Source organism: Zingiber officinale, chromosome 1A (assembly GCF_018446385.1).
Source record: "Zingiber officinale cultivar Zhangliang chromosome 1A, Zo_v1.1, whole genome shotgun sequence".
NCBI classification, from domain to species: domain Eukaryota; kingdom Viridiplantae; phylum Streptophyta; class Magnoliopsida; order Zingiberales; family Zingiberaceae; genus Zingiber; species Zingiber officinale.
In genome coordinates, this window is record NC_055987.1 from 169,553,526 (window position 1) to 169,566,118 (window position 12,593).

Below are 12,593 nucleotides of genomic sequence, written 5' to 3' on the forward strand. Positions count from 1 at the left end.
GAAGCTAACACCGCCCGAAAGATACAAAGAATGGAAGTTAATGGCATTCGGGAAAAGCAACCCGTCCTGGTTTATGAAGAAAAGGAAGAAGTTCAGATCCAAACCGGATGGCCAGAAGCTACCACCTATGTTGCGGCCGATCTTGATCCTAATCTTAAAGCTGAATTGGTGCAATGTCTGAAGAAGAATAATGATGTATTTGCTTGGACTCCCAAAGAAGTTTCGGGCGTTTCTCCTGCCGTCATGGAACATTCCTTGCATGTCTTCCCAGAGGCCCGCCCGGTCATGCAAAGAAAAAGAAGTTTTAGTGCAGAACAAAATCAAATCATCAGAGATGAGATTACTAAACTTATGGAGGTAGGATACATTAGAGAAGTACAGTTCCCAAGCTGGTTGGCTAATGTGGTGTTAGTCTCTAAACCAGGAAATAAATGGCGAGTCTGCATAGACTTTCGGGATCTCAACAAAGCTTGCCCGAAGGATTATTATCTGTTACCCAAGATTGATCAGCTTGTTGACTCCACCGCCGGATGCGAATATATCTCTATGTTGGATGCATATCAAGGTTATCATCAAGTTCCTTTGGCCAAAGAGGATCAAGAAAAGGTCAGTTTTATAACATCTGAAGGTACTTATTGCTATAATGTTATGCCCTTTGGACTAAAAAATGCAGGAGCAACTTATCAAAGGCTTATGAATAAGATTTTCCAGAAGCAGATTGGTAGAAATATGGAAGTATATGTTGATGACATCTTAATTAAATCTCTTCAAGCTGCTGATCTATGCAGGGATGTAGAGGAAACTTGCAAGACTCTAAGACAATATGGGCTCAAGTTGAATCCCAGCAAATGTTTATTTGGCGCGAAGGGAGGAAAATTCCTGGGATATATGGTGTCCAAACGGGGGATAGAGGCCAACCCAAGCAAGGTCAAGGCACTGCAGAACATGGAGCCACCACGCAACATGAGGGAATCTCAAAGATTGACAGGCCGAATCACAGCTTTGTATAGATTTATTTCTAGATCGGCTGATCGTAGTTTTCACTTCTTTAAAATACTCAGAAAAGCTAATAAGTTTCAATGGAATGAGGAGTGTGATAAGGCTTTCCAAGAATTGAAAGATTATTTAGCTACTCTCCCTGTGTTGGCTAAACCTATAGTAGGAGAAACTCTGTGGGTATACTTGTCGGCTAATGAGAACACCGTAGGTTCTGTACTAGTTAGACAAGAGGGAAAGGAGCAATAACCTGTATATTTTTCTAGCCATTTATTAAAAGGAGCCGAGTGTAGATATACCACATTAGAAAAATTGGCTTATGCCCTAGCACTGACTGCTCGGAGGTTGCGCCCATATTTCTTAGCACATGAGATTATTGTATTAACTAACAGCACTCTTGGGCGAGTATTACTCAACCCAGAGGCATCGGGACGGTTGATTAAGTAGATCACTGAACTTGGGGAGTATGATATCTAGTATCAACCTCGCTCGGCTATCAAGGCACAAGCTCTGGCAGACTTCATCATAGAAGTTCAAGGCCCCGAGGAAGAAAACACCTGGAGGGTTTATGTAGATGGTTCTTCAACTAGGCAATGTAGCGGAATTGGTGTTCTTCTTATATCACCAAGGGAAGACAGATTGCAACTCTCTATCAGGTTGAACTATAGAACTACCAACAACGAAGCAAAATATGAAGCCTTAATAGCTGGTTTGCAAGCTGCTCGGCATATAGGGGCAGCTCAAGTCCTTATTTATTCCGATTCTCAATTAGCAGCTCAACAACTATCAGGTAATTTTGAAATCAATAATCATAGGCTTAAGTTATATGCTGAAGCGTTTGATAAGTTGAAGTCTCAGTTTCAAGAAGTATATATACAAAAGGTTCCCAGATCTGAAAATCAAGTAGCAGACACTACAAGAAAAAAGACATACAACAACGGTTTTTCACCGTTGTCGTAGGCCATTTTTAACTGTTGTTAAAGGCTGTGTTGTTAAAAGGGGTGGCAAACGACAATAGTTTTTAACCGTTGTCTGTGAAGGCAAAGACAACATTTTAACAACGGTGAAAAACTGTTGTCTTTTCCTACAAAGACAACCATTTTTCACCGTTGTCTTTGAGCGTATGCCTAGGCTCTTCAACAACAGTTTTGAACTGTCTACGACAACGGCTAAAAAGCGTTGTCTTTTTAGCCAATGACATCGGTTTGACAACGGTTAAAAATCGTTGTCTTTTTAGGCAACGATGTTAAATAACATCAGTTTGTCACTATTGTCTTTTAACGCCATTGACAACAGTTTGACATATTTAAACTGATGTCTTTGGGTACAATATACAACATTTTGACAATAAATAAAAAACTTATTAATCTTTTCCTACTCAATGGTTTATAAAAAACATCCAGTGCAAATTTCATTGATAAAAACCTACATAATCAATATTTACAATGCAAATATTCCAACATTCAAACATCACAAAAGTACCAAACATCAACATTCAAACATCACAAAAGTTTACACAGCCAAAAGTTTATATATATCACACATATAGTCCAAAATATCATGTTTTGTTGGAGCACGTCTTCTCTACCTGTGCATCTTCTAAACAGCCTGTGCATCTTCTAAACTGCAGCCTTTTCTGGTTTCTCCTCCCTCCTAGCTTCTCTTTTCTTCTCCTTTCACAGAAACTGCAGCATATGATTGCAAGTTAATTCATTTCCCAGGAGTAAATGGCATAAAAAATGGATCTCTTGGAAATTTCACACCTGACCTTATTACAGTTTTACAAAAACTCAGAGTAGTATGTCTTAAAAGACCAGCTATATGGCTTTACAAGTAACTCTTAAGTATGGTAAACCAAACCTATCAACTTTACATATACCAAAAAAAATACTATCCAATTTGAAGCATATAGAATCTAGCTAAATTCACAGAGCAAGCAATGGCTTAGAGCAACAACCAGATTCTGGTTCTATCATCGAGCATCAAAAAAGCATTATAGAATCTAGCTAAATTAGACATGAAAAATCAAGTTCCAACTTATTTCCGGAGCATACAAAATCACAAATACAAACAAGGGCTGAAGCAACAAAGCAGCACACAGAGAATTAAACAAACAAGCTTTACTAATTTAAATTCACAGAGCAAGCAAATTGATCAACCCACAATTATCATAAGGATATACTCTCTTGATACTCAAATAGACTCAGTAAATGGCCTAACTTCTAGCACGAATCAAATTCCTAACTAAATTAGCATTTTCCCCAATTCATATTCGAATAAAATTCTCCGACAATCATGCAAAAGCATAGAGATGGTTTATTTAGTTTTTACACGGAATAGAGAGTAGAAAAGAGCAATCCAAACTTCCGACAACATCATAGAGGATACCGCTAATTAGATCATGGAAATCACATAGATAGAACTAGTAAAGAACATAAAAGCCCAAGATTTAACGATGAGACTGAGGGATTTAACAAAGGACCTGCATCTAACCATGTATCAAACCAGAAATTAATATGATCTTCACCTAAACCATCTAATGCTTATCGGTTTCTATTTGATGTTTGTGAATCATGTGTGCAGTTTAGTCATGCCGATTGGATTTGGTAAATGGACTCAGAGACAGATATCTCCAAATCAAGTGCAATCAAGTATAAGCAGCATGTATTCAATTTAACTGAATATTATTATTGTCAAATGCAATAAGATGAACTCATGTATATACCTATTCATAAATATGATCTTGTATGCATTCTGCTATCTCAGAGCGCACTTCATCAATTTCTTCTTGAGAGTACTCCGCTTTTGTGAACTATGAACACACATAAATTATATGATCTTAAAGAACAAAATATAATTAATTGGAAAAAAATAATAACTAAATAACAATTCGTGAAGTGATACCAAAGATCATTTTGAGAAATTCGTCCTAGTTGATCTACTAAGATTACCCCAAAGAAGTCATCTGATATGATTCCTATGCTGTGAGCATAAGGTATTTTAGAATTGGTATCGACTTTTCCACCCGTGGATGGATTGCCAATCAAGTAACCCTGAAAGCCAAGGCTTTTTCTTTCATATAAACTATGACATAATTTAAAGATCAAAATTAGATGCTTTCCCTTTATTGCCAGTGGCCCATCAATTCAAGCAATTTACCTGGAGGTTAAGTAATGGTTCTTTCCCTTCATCAATACCTGAATTACAGTAAATGAAAATGGCATGTAAATTAACACCCTCATCAATAGTTTACATTAAAAGTAGAGTTACCATCCAATATTCTTTTGGCCACCATAGGTACAATTTTTCCAGCATATGAATCCCCAGCAATGTAGAGGGGATTGGAGATGAACTGTGGGTGCTCAACAAGCCACTGCAAAAGTGAAAGATTACATATTTAAGGCACTTACAGTAATTACATCAGGAATATATATGATCTTTCCCACCTGTAAAAGAAACTTAGAAGCCTGTTCAGACCAAATAGTATCGTTGGCATCATACCCTTTATATTTTCTTGAGTATGAGAATCTAGAACCCAACGGGGAATCTACAAAGATAATGTTGGCTACCTGCACGAATGTTTTCACGCAGACAGGACAAAAGCATGTATCATATTGCTTCCTCAATTACTGATCAAGAAGAAGAAGTTACCTTGGTCCAGGAATAAGGATGGTAGACCAAGCTTCCCTTATATGGTCCAGGAAACTTAAAGATATGGTCCAGGACTATTACATCTCATCATCTCAAGCAAACTTAGCATAGTCAGATATGAACCAGACTGAGTTAGGAGAACATCTTTCAAACTTGTATGACAGCAAGCTAACCAAGGAAACTTCAAAAAGACCGATATGCATCTTGCAATCTTCTACAATTTCCGCCCTACAAAGGTGGACTAAGACATGAGTCACAATCTTTATTAGTCTACATGATGAAATCTAATTGCTTGTAACTTCACCCAGATAGTATTTGTAACCAAGTCCAACTGGATATAACTTGCAAATTCAAATTCTCAGTCCTCATCCAGTTCTAAGCGCATTTCTTCATCAAGATGAATAACTAAGTTGTAGGTTTGCATACTCACTTTGCCTTTTGAGATCACTTGCCTACTAGAAAAGTCTGCTATGCAATGTGCACAGGTCAAGATCGTCCCATCAGGATCAATGATAGTGCCAGACCCTATACCCATTATAGGCATAGGACCATATACATCTGAAAAGAAGTATTGGAAAAAGCTCATCGTTCAAACGAATACACCTAAAAAAAATCCACATATTGAGGAAATCTGAAGACACAATAAAGTCCTTTCACCTTCAGTAAGACATATATTCACCACGGCAGGACCAGCTGCCGCGGCCGCTTTGACAATAGAGTTCCTTTTGAGGCATCCACTGCAGCATGCCACGTCCTTACTTGAATCCAGAGGTGGAAGAGGGCACGCGGTTGGAAAATGCCGTGCAAAAAACTCTACGAATCAGATTAAAAGATTATGCAACTCCAAATCAATGAAAGAAAACTTTAAGGACGATAGGTTAGGTTTAAACCTGGAGAAAAGACTGAGAATGGAAGCGTGAAATCTTGCGAGAAAATCGACGAAGTCGAAGACAGAAATTGCCGAAACGGATCGCATATCGAAATGGCGACATCTTTTACGAAGGGGAGCACATGCGTGAGAAAGAAGAGAAAATATTGAGAAAGGAGGTGAAGGGAAAAGGAAGAAAGGAGGGTTACTTGTGGGGAGGGAGGGGCCGTCGGAGGAACCGAGAGTGAAGGCGGTGAGAGCGAGGAAGCCAGTGGCGACGCCACGACGGGGATGCTGCAACAGGAGACGCCGAAACATGATTCACCGCCGCCGATCGTAGACCAAGCTTCCCTTGGTCATGTAGGGAAGGGGGCCTTGGAATCCAGGTAAATAGGTGACCACAGAAGATGAGAGAGCAGAGGAAAAGAAGCAGAGAAAGATCAGTGAGACAATCAGGAGAGGGATTTCCATCTTCCTCCTCATCCTTCCTTCTTCTTCCTTCTTGTGTTGGAACTGGCTGAAAGTCGAGGCGACGAGGAGGAGGCGGTGAAGATGGCTGAAAGTAGAGGCCGCGAGGAGGAGGCGGCGAGGCCGAAAGTTGAGGCGACGAAGAGGGCGACGAGGAAGGAGGCAGCGAAGAGGGTGGTGAGGAGGGAGGCGGCGAAGAGGGAGGCGGCGAAGAGGGCGGTGAGGAGGGAGGTGAGGAGGGAGGCGACGAAGAGGGCGGTGAGGAGGAGGCGGCGAAGAGTAGGGTTTTGGGAAAGAGATAGAAAAAAACAAAGCGTAAAACAGATAAATGACGAAGGAGAAAAAGTGGCGAAAGAAAAAACAATCGCATTCAACAACACTTAATAGACAACGGTTTTTAAAAACTGTTGTCGTAATCCCAAAAAAGTGCACATAGACAACGGTTTTAAAAAACTGTTGTCGTTCCCTTTAAAAACCGTTGTCGTATCCTCAAAAAAACATAAATTGACAACAGTTTTTAAAAATCGCTGTCATAGGCCAAAAAAATTACTAAAAGACAACAGTTTTTGTTAAAACCGTTGTTAAAAGATAAAAAGACAACGGTTTGGTATAAAACCGTTGTCGTTTGAGTGTTGTTGAATGACATTTTTCTTGTAGTGAGATGAATTGGCTAAATTGGCTTATGCTATAGTACCATGGAGTTTAGACAGACCCGTGGAACAAACTCTGTTAGTATCTTGTATTGAAAGACATGCTGAAGCAGAGATTCAAAGTGATTGGAGGGCTCAGATTATCTTATACTTGCAGCAAGGTATTCTTCCTAGTGATGTAGAACAGGCGAGAGTATTTAAGAAAAGGGCCACTCAATACACTATGGTGGGAGAACAGTTATATAAAAGGGCTTTTTCCAGACCTCTGCTTAAATGTATTGGCACAGAAGATATACAGTTTATTTTACGAGAAGTTCATCAAGGTTCTTGTGGTAGTCATATAGGGGGAAGATCTTTGGCCCGTAAAATTCTGTTAGCGAGATATTTTTGGCCTACTCTACATGAAGATGCTAACAAGCTGGTGAGAACTTGTGTTTCTTGTCAAAAGCATCAGAATGTCTCACATCATCCTACACAGTTATTGAGAACCTCTATAGTTGCATGTCCCTTTGATCAGTGGGGCATGGACATAGTAGGACCGTTTCCTATGGCAGCTGCACAGAGAAAATTCTTATTGGTAGCAGTGGATTATTTTTCTAAATGGGTGGAGGCAGAACCACTTGCTCGAATTACTGAAGATGCAGTTATTAAATTTTTGTGGAAAAATATAATCTGCAGATTTGACATTCCTCATAAATTGGTCTCTGATAATGGAAGGCAATTTCAAGGGGATAGGATTTTAGACTGGTGCGATAGTTACGACATTGTTCAGGCCTTCACCTCTGTCGCTTACCCACAAAGCAATGGCCAAGCAGAGGTAACTAATAGGGAGATCATTAGAGGTCTTAAAACCAAATTAGATCATGTTGGAGGCAGCTGGGTAGACGAATTGCCCAGTGTTCTTTGGGCTTACCGCACTACACCCCGGGAAGCTACAGGAATCACGCCTTTTCAATTAGTTTATGGAGGAGAAGCAATAATTCCCGTTGAAGTGGGGGTAGAATCTGATAGACGGCGATTATATGATGAAGGCAACGAAGGTCGACGACTTATGGAGCTAGATTTGATAGAGGAAATAAGAGATAAAGCTGCTACCCGTCTTGTATCATATCGACAGCGGATGAGGCAAAACTATAACAAGAGAGTGATACCCAGATTTTTCCAAATAGGGGATTTGGTATGGAAACGAATTAAACCTGTTGGGGATGTCAGTAAGCTGGCACCACAATGAGGAGGACCTTACAAAGTGGTAGAAAAGCTTGCATCAGGTTCATATTATCTTCAAGATGTGGAAGGGAGAATTTTGGAACGCCCTTGGAGCGCTAATCATTTACTGCCTTATCGAACCTGACCAGATCACACTATTTAAGAAAATGTTCACAATTATTTGAGGTCCTTGGGAAACTGAGGACAAATATACCTACAGTTTATGTACCCTATTTTTTTTTAATAAAAACCAGGCAAGACGAATATCATCATTGGAAATAAGTGTGGTTCATACAGATTGACAGATATCAAGAGAATCTTCATTTTCTATTTTGGGGCAATCAATAGGAGGAAATCCTAACCAGCCTATGTAGCTCCCCGCGAGGTCAAGAAAAATGGTAAAGAGGTTAGTATCAAAGTCATATTTTCTACATAGAGAAAAAGTCGATCGGGAAATTCTATGAAATAACTCGGTCGGGTCTTCATAGGAGGAACCGGAGACTCTAAACCATTCCAGAGCAAAAGTCGATCGAGAAATTCTATGAAGTAACTCGGTCGGGTCTTCATAGGAGGGACCGGAGACTTTAAACTATTCCAGAGAAAAAGTCAATCGGAAAATTCTATGAAGTAACTCGGTCGAGTCTTCATAGGAGGAACCGGAGACTCTAAACTATTCCAGAGAAAAAGTCGATCGGGAAATTCTATGAAGTAACTCGGTCGGGTCTTCATAGGAGGAACCGGAGACTCTAAACTATTCCTGAGAAAAAGTCGATCGGGAAATTCTATGAAGTAACTCGGTCGGGTCTTCATAGGAGGAACCGGAGACTCTAAACTATTCCAGAGAAAAAGTCGATCGGGAAATTCTATGAAGTAACTCGGTCGGGTCTTCATAGGAGGAACCGGAGACTCTAAACTATTCCAGAGAAAAAGTCGATCGGGAAATTCTATAAAGTAACTCGGTCGGGTCTTCATAGGAGGAACCGGAGACTCTAAACTATTCCAGAGAAAAAGTCGATCGGGAAATTCTATGAAGTAACTCGGTCGGGTATTCATAGGAGGAACCGGAGACTCTAAACCATTCCAGAGAAAAAGTCGATCGAGAAATTCTATGAAGTAACTCGGTCGGGTCTTCATAGGAGGAACCGGAGACTCTAAACCATTCTAGAGAAAAAGTCGATCGGGAAATTCTATGAAGTAACTCGGTCGGGTCTTCATAGGAGGAACCGGAGACTCTAAACCATTCCAGAGAAAAAGTCGGTCGGGAAATTCTATGAAGTAACTCGATCGGGTCTTCATAGGAGGAACCGGAGACTCTAAACTATTCCAGAGCAAAAGTCGATCGAGAAATTCTATGAAGTAACTCGGTCGGGTCTTCATAGGAGGAACCGGAGACTCTAAACTATCTCTGAGTAAAATTGTCTGCAACTCGAACGGGTCTTCTAAACCATCACAAATCACAAGTAAGCGATCTTATAATTTCAAGACCTAATCAACCGAGATTACGTGGACCTGAGGCTGGAATTCAAAAGGGATGCTATACATATGGTGCATTATTCATTTGGAGGCCTGTCCATTTAGAAGTCTTTATTGAAAATTCACCTGGAATAATACATTCAGCTCGGAACTCAAGAATCTTACACAACTTTCTATCCAAAGATCAGTTGAAATTATGCATTCTTTTGGAATTATGAAATATACCAGATGTGGTCCGTAGGGGAATTCATCGGGACAGGGCTTAACTTCACAAGACAAACCAGGAATTCTCGCATAAAGCTTATACTCAACAAATCAAAAATATTTCAGAAGGGATATCCTCAAATCAGCATGATGAAGAAGCAAGTAAGTATCAAAATTTTCTTATACACTGCAAGTACTTAATTACACAAGCTTTAATTATACTTGTTTTTTTTTTCCATTAGTAGCTCCTATAGTACAAGTCTTTTATAAATAATTTCTTTAAACATTCGGAAAGGGGCCTTTTAAATCCGCGGGCAGCTCTTCATTAAGCCTGCGGCGATTTATGAAAGAAAGGGGAGGTTCTTGGGGTAAATAACCACCCTCTCTTAATTGTTGAAGAACTCCCGATACAGAATGGTTTAGAGCACCTACTATCCTACGAGCAAATTCTCGAGCAAAGGCTGAAGACTTCAAATAAGCCTGACGCCATTCCTCCCACCGGTTCTTCTCTTGCTCCTTGTAACTTTGAAAATCAGCTTGTAGATTGGCGTTCTGATCTTTCAAAGCATTATTCTCTGATTTAAGCTGCTCCAATTCCTTTTGAAGCAATGACAATTCAACCTCTTGAGCTTTCCTTTGCTCTTGTTCCTGTAGGAGAGCGAAATCATGAGAGGCTAAGTCTTGAGCCTGGTCATAAAGACAGGCATTATGGAGTTTTTCTACTTTCTCTAGAATAAGGCTTTTTTGAGAAGCATCTGAAAGAGCTTTCTCTTTCAAAGCAATCTCTAGTCGAAGACCAGAGTGTAACCTCTCCACCTGTAATTCTAACGTCCTCCTAGCAAGCTCTTTGTCTTTCAACAGTTGTTGACATTCATTCTTGCTTCAAGGTTCCCAATTGTTGACTTTGCAAGGCCACCTTCTCTTGCAACTGAGCCCTATCACTACTAGAAGAAGGCGAAGTAGCCTTCAATGTCTCCAGTTGAGCTTTCAACTTATTGTTCTCATGATCTTTAGCTGTAAGTAGTTGATCGATATGCAGACTTGTGGCGAGAAACTAAATAAGAGGATAATGTAAGTTAAAGATGAAGTTACAAAGCTAATAACACATAACTAGGAATACTTACAGCCACTGCCTGACGACTATGGCGATCCGCTCGATGTGGGAGACTAAGGCCTTGTAATTGTTCATAACCTTGCATCCAAGATTCGACCAATAAACCTTGCAGTTGCAAAGTGCCATAGCCAGGAGGACTAGAAGGCTGTCCCAATTGAGAAGGTAAGCCCGCAGCCACTTTAAATAAAGGAGGGGGATTAGAGGAAGCCGGAGACGGAGAAGAAGAGGAGGCAATGGAAGGAAAAGGGATAGTAGAAGCAGGAGGAGCGGGGTAGGAACTAGATGGAATAGAATGTAGCAGTGTAGGAGGGGTTGTTGCAATTGTGGAAACACTAACGGCTGAAGGGCTGATACTGGGAGAAGATCTCCGGCAAGGTGTTCGTTTTGCTCGAGGCCTATAAGCCAAGGGAGGCAAGGCCAATGCCAAGGATGTAGAAGGTACAGGAGGGATAGCGGTCATCTCAGAGGCAGAAGTAGGAGGAGCTGAAACAATAGAAGAAGAAGAGATAAGCAGACCGGGCCTCATCATCCGAAGAGCAGGATTGAAGATGATATTGGTGGGAGTCATCGGTGCCTTACCTCTCTCAAAAGAAATAGGCGCCGGAACAAGAGGAGCTTGCACAAAAGTACCAAAGAAATCACCAAAGGGAGAATCCTTGGTGAGATTTGGCTTTTTAACTAAAGTAACAAAAGGCTCTTCTTCTTCCTCTTCCATGAGTGCGACACCCTCTGCTCATCGTTCTTCTTCGGAAAGCAAGCCCAAAGTAGAGGGATTAGAATCGGATCGGCGAGCCAATAACCATTTCTCCCCAAGATTATTGATAAAGGACTTGGTCATAGCAGAATTCCTATACATAAAAGCTGGAAGAATAGCATCGGCTGAAAACAGAGGATGAACATCATTATTATAGAGATATATTAATCAGCAAAGGCGAAGTAAAATAATTATACTCACCAAAGGAACTATCCAAAGGAGTGTTAATGTTGCCTATCCTGAAGGGAAACATTAAGCCCTCTTCAATTAGATGTGGCAAACTGAATTTTGCTCCTCGCAGTTTAGGTAAAGCAGAAGCAACAGAGGGATCGTTAAGAAGATCATGGCTGTCCGGAAGTGGAGGTAAATCATGTATCCATTGGATAGGAAACGGAGGGGGAGAAGGGAGACGCATGTAGAAAAATTTACGATACCATTCACCTTGAGGAGGAATGCGGTTAAATAGAATGACTTTGGGACGAAACTGAAACTTAAAAACGCCAACATCTACTCGACGAGGAATGAAGAAGTGATGAAAAAGACGGGGAGACAAGGGGAAATCTAACAGTTTCGATACCCCAATGAAACCCATCAGAATAGAAAAAGATTGAGGGACGAGTTGGTTTAGTGGGATATCAAAATAGCGACTGACATTGCAGAAAAAAGGATGAAGGGGAAACCTAAAACCTTGTAAGACTTGGTCCCTGAAGATGGAAATACATCCCAGGGGGGGAAGATGTGGACCCTCATGAGAAGCAGGACGAATGATATAGGAAGGAAAACCATAGGTTGCCTGTAAGTCCACTTCTTCTGTATCTGTGAGGTCGGAAGAGCATGAGAGAAACCACGCAGGAGAGGAACCCGCCATAGGGAATAGCAATCACAGAAAAAGGAATCAAGGAAGAAGACGGAAGATGAAGAAAAACAAGAGAAAATTTCGTAAGCCCTTATCTTTCTTGTTGTCTTATGCTAAAACCCTTAAGATGAAACAGCAAAAGGGGAAAAAGGCGCTTGGAATATCGATCGTCATAAATAGGTGATAATATTAAAGAATAAAATCAGGAAAAAAAAAGTGAAGTTAAAAAAGCTACCTCGGAAACAGGTGTAAGTTTCCTCAGAAGTATTCTTAGGAAACCTTGACAAGGACAGATAGAAATTAGTACGATAAACTATAAGGAAGTCAAGCGTCGGATAGTAGTTAATAAAATG

At 40.5% G+C, this 12,593-nt stretch overlaps 2 long non-coding RNA genes across 2 annotated transcripts; both read right to left on the reverse strand.

Moving 5' to 3' along the window:
• Window positions 1–4,130: 4,130 nt before the first annotated feature.
• LOC122012336 lies at window positions 4,131–4,499 on the reverse strand. The gene is made up of 3 exons (XR_006120185.1): window positions 4,443–4,499; window positions 4,267–4,369; window positions 4,131–4,193 (listed from the first exon to the last, which is right to left on the reverse strand). It is a non-coding gene; the product is annotated as an uncharacterized LOC122012336 (long non-coding RNA).
• Window positions 4,500–5,400: 901 nt separating this feature from the next.
• Window positions 5,401–5,800, reverse strand: LOC122012341. The gene is made up of 3 exons (XR_006120190.1): window positions 5,725–5,800; window positions 5,538–5,639; window positions 5,401–5,460 (listed from the first exon to the last, which is right to left on the reverse strand). It is a non-coding gene; the product is annotated as an uncharacterized LOC122012341 (long non-coding RNA).
• Window positions 5,801–12,593: the final 6,793 nt, after the last annotated feature.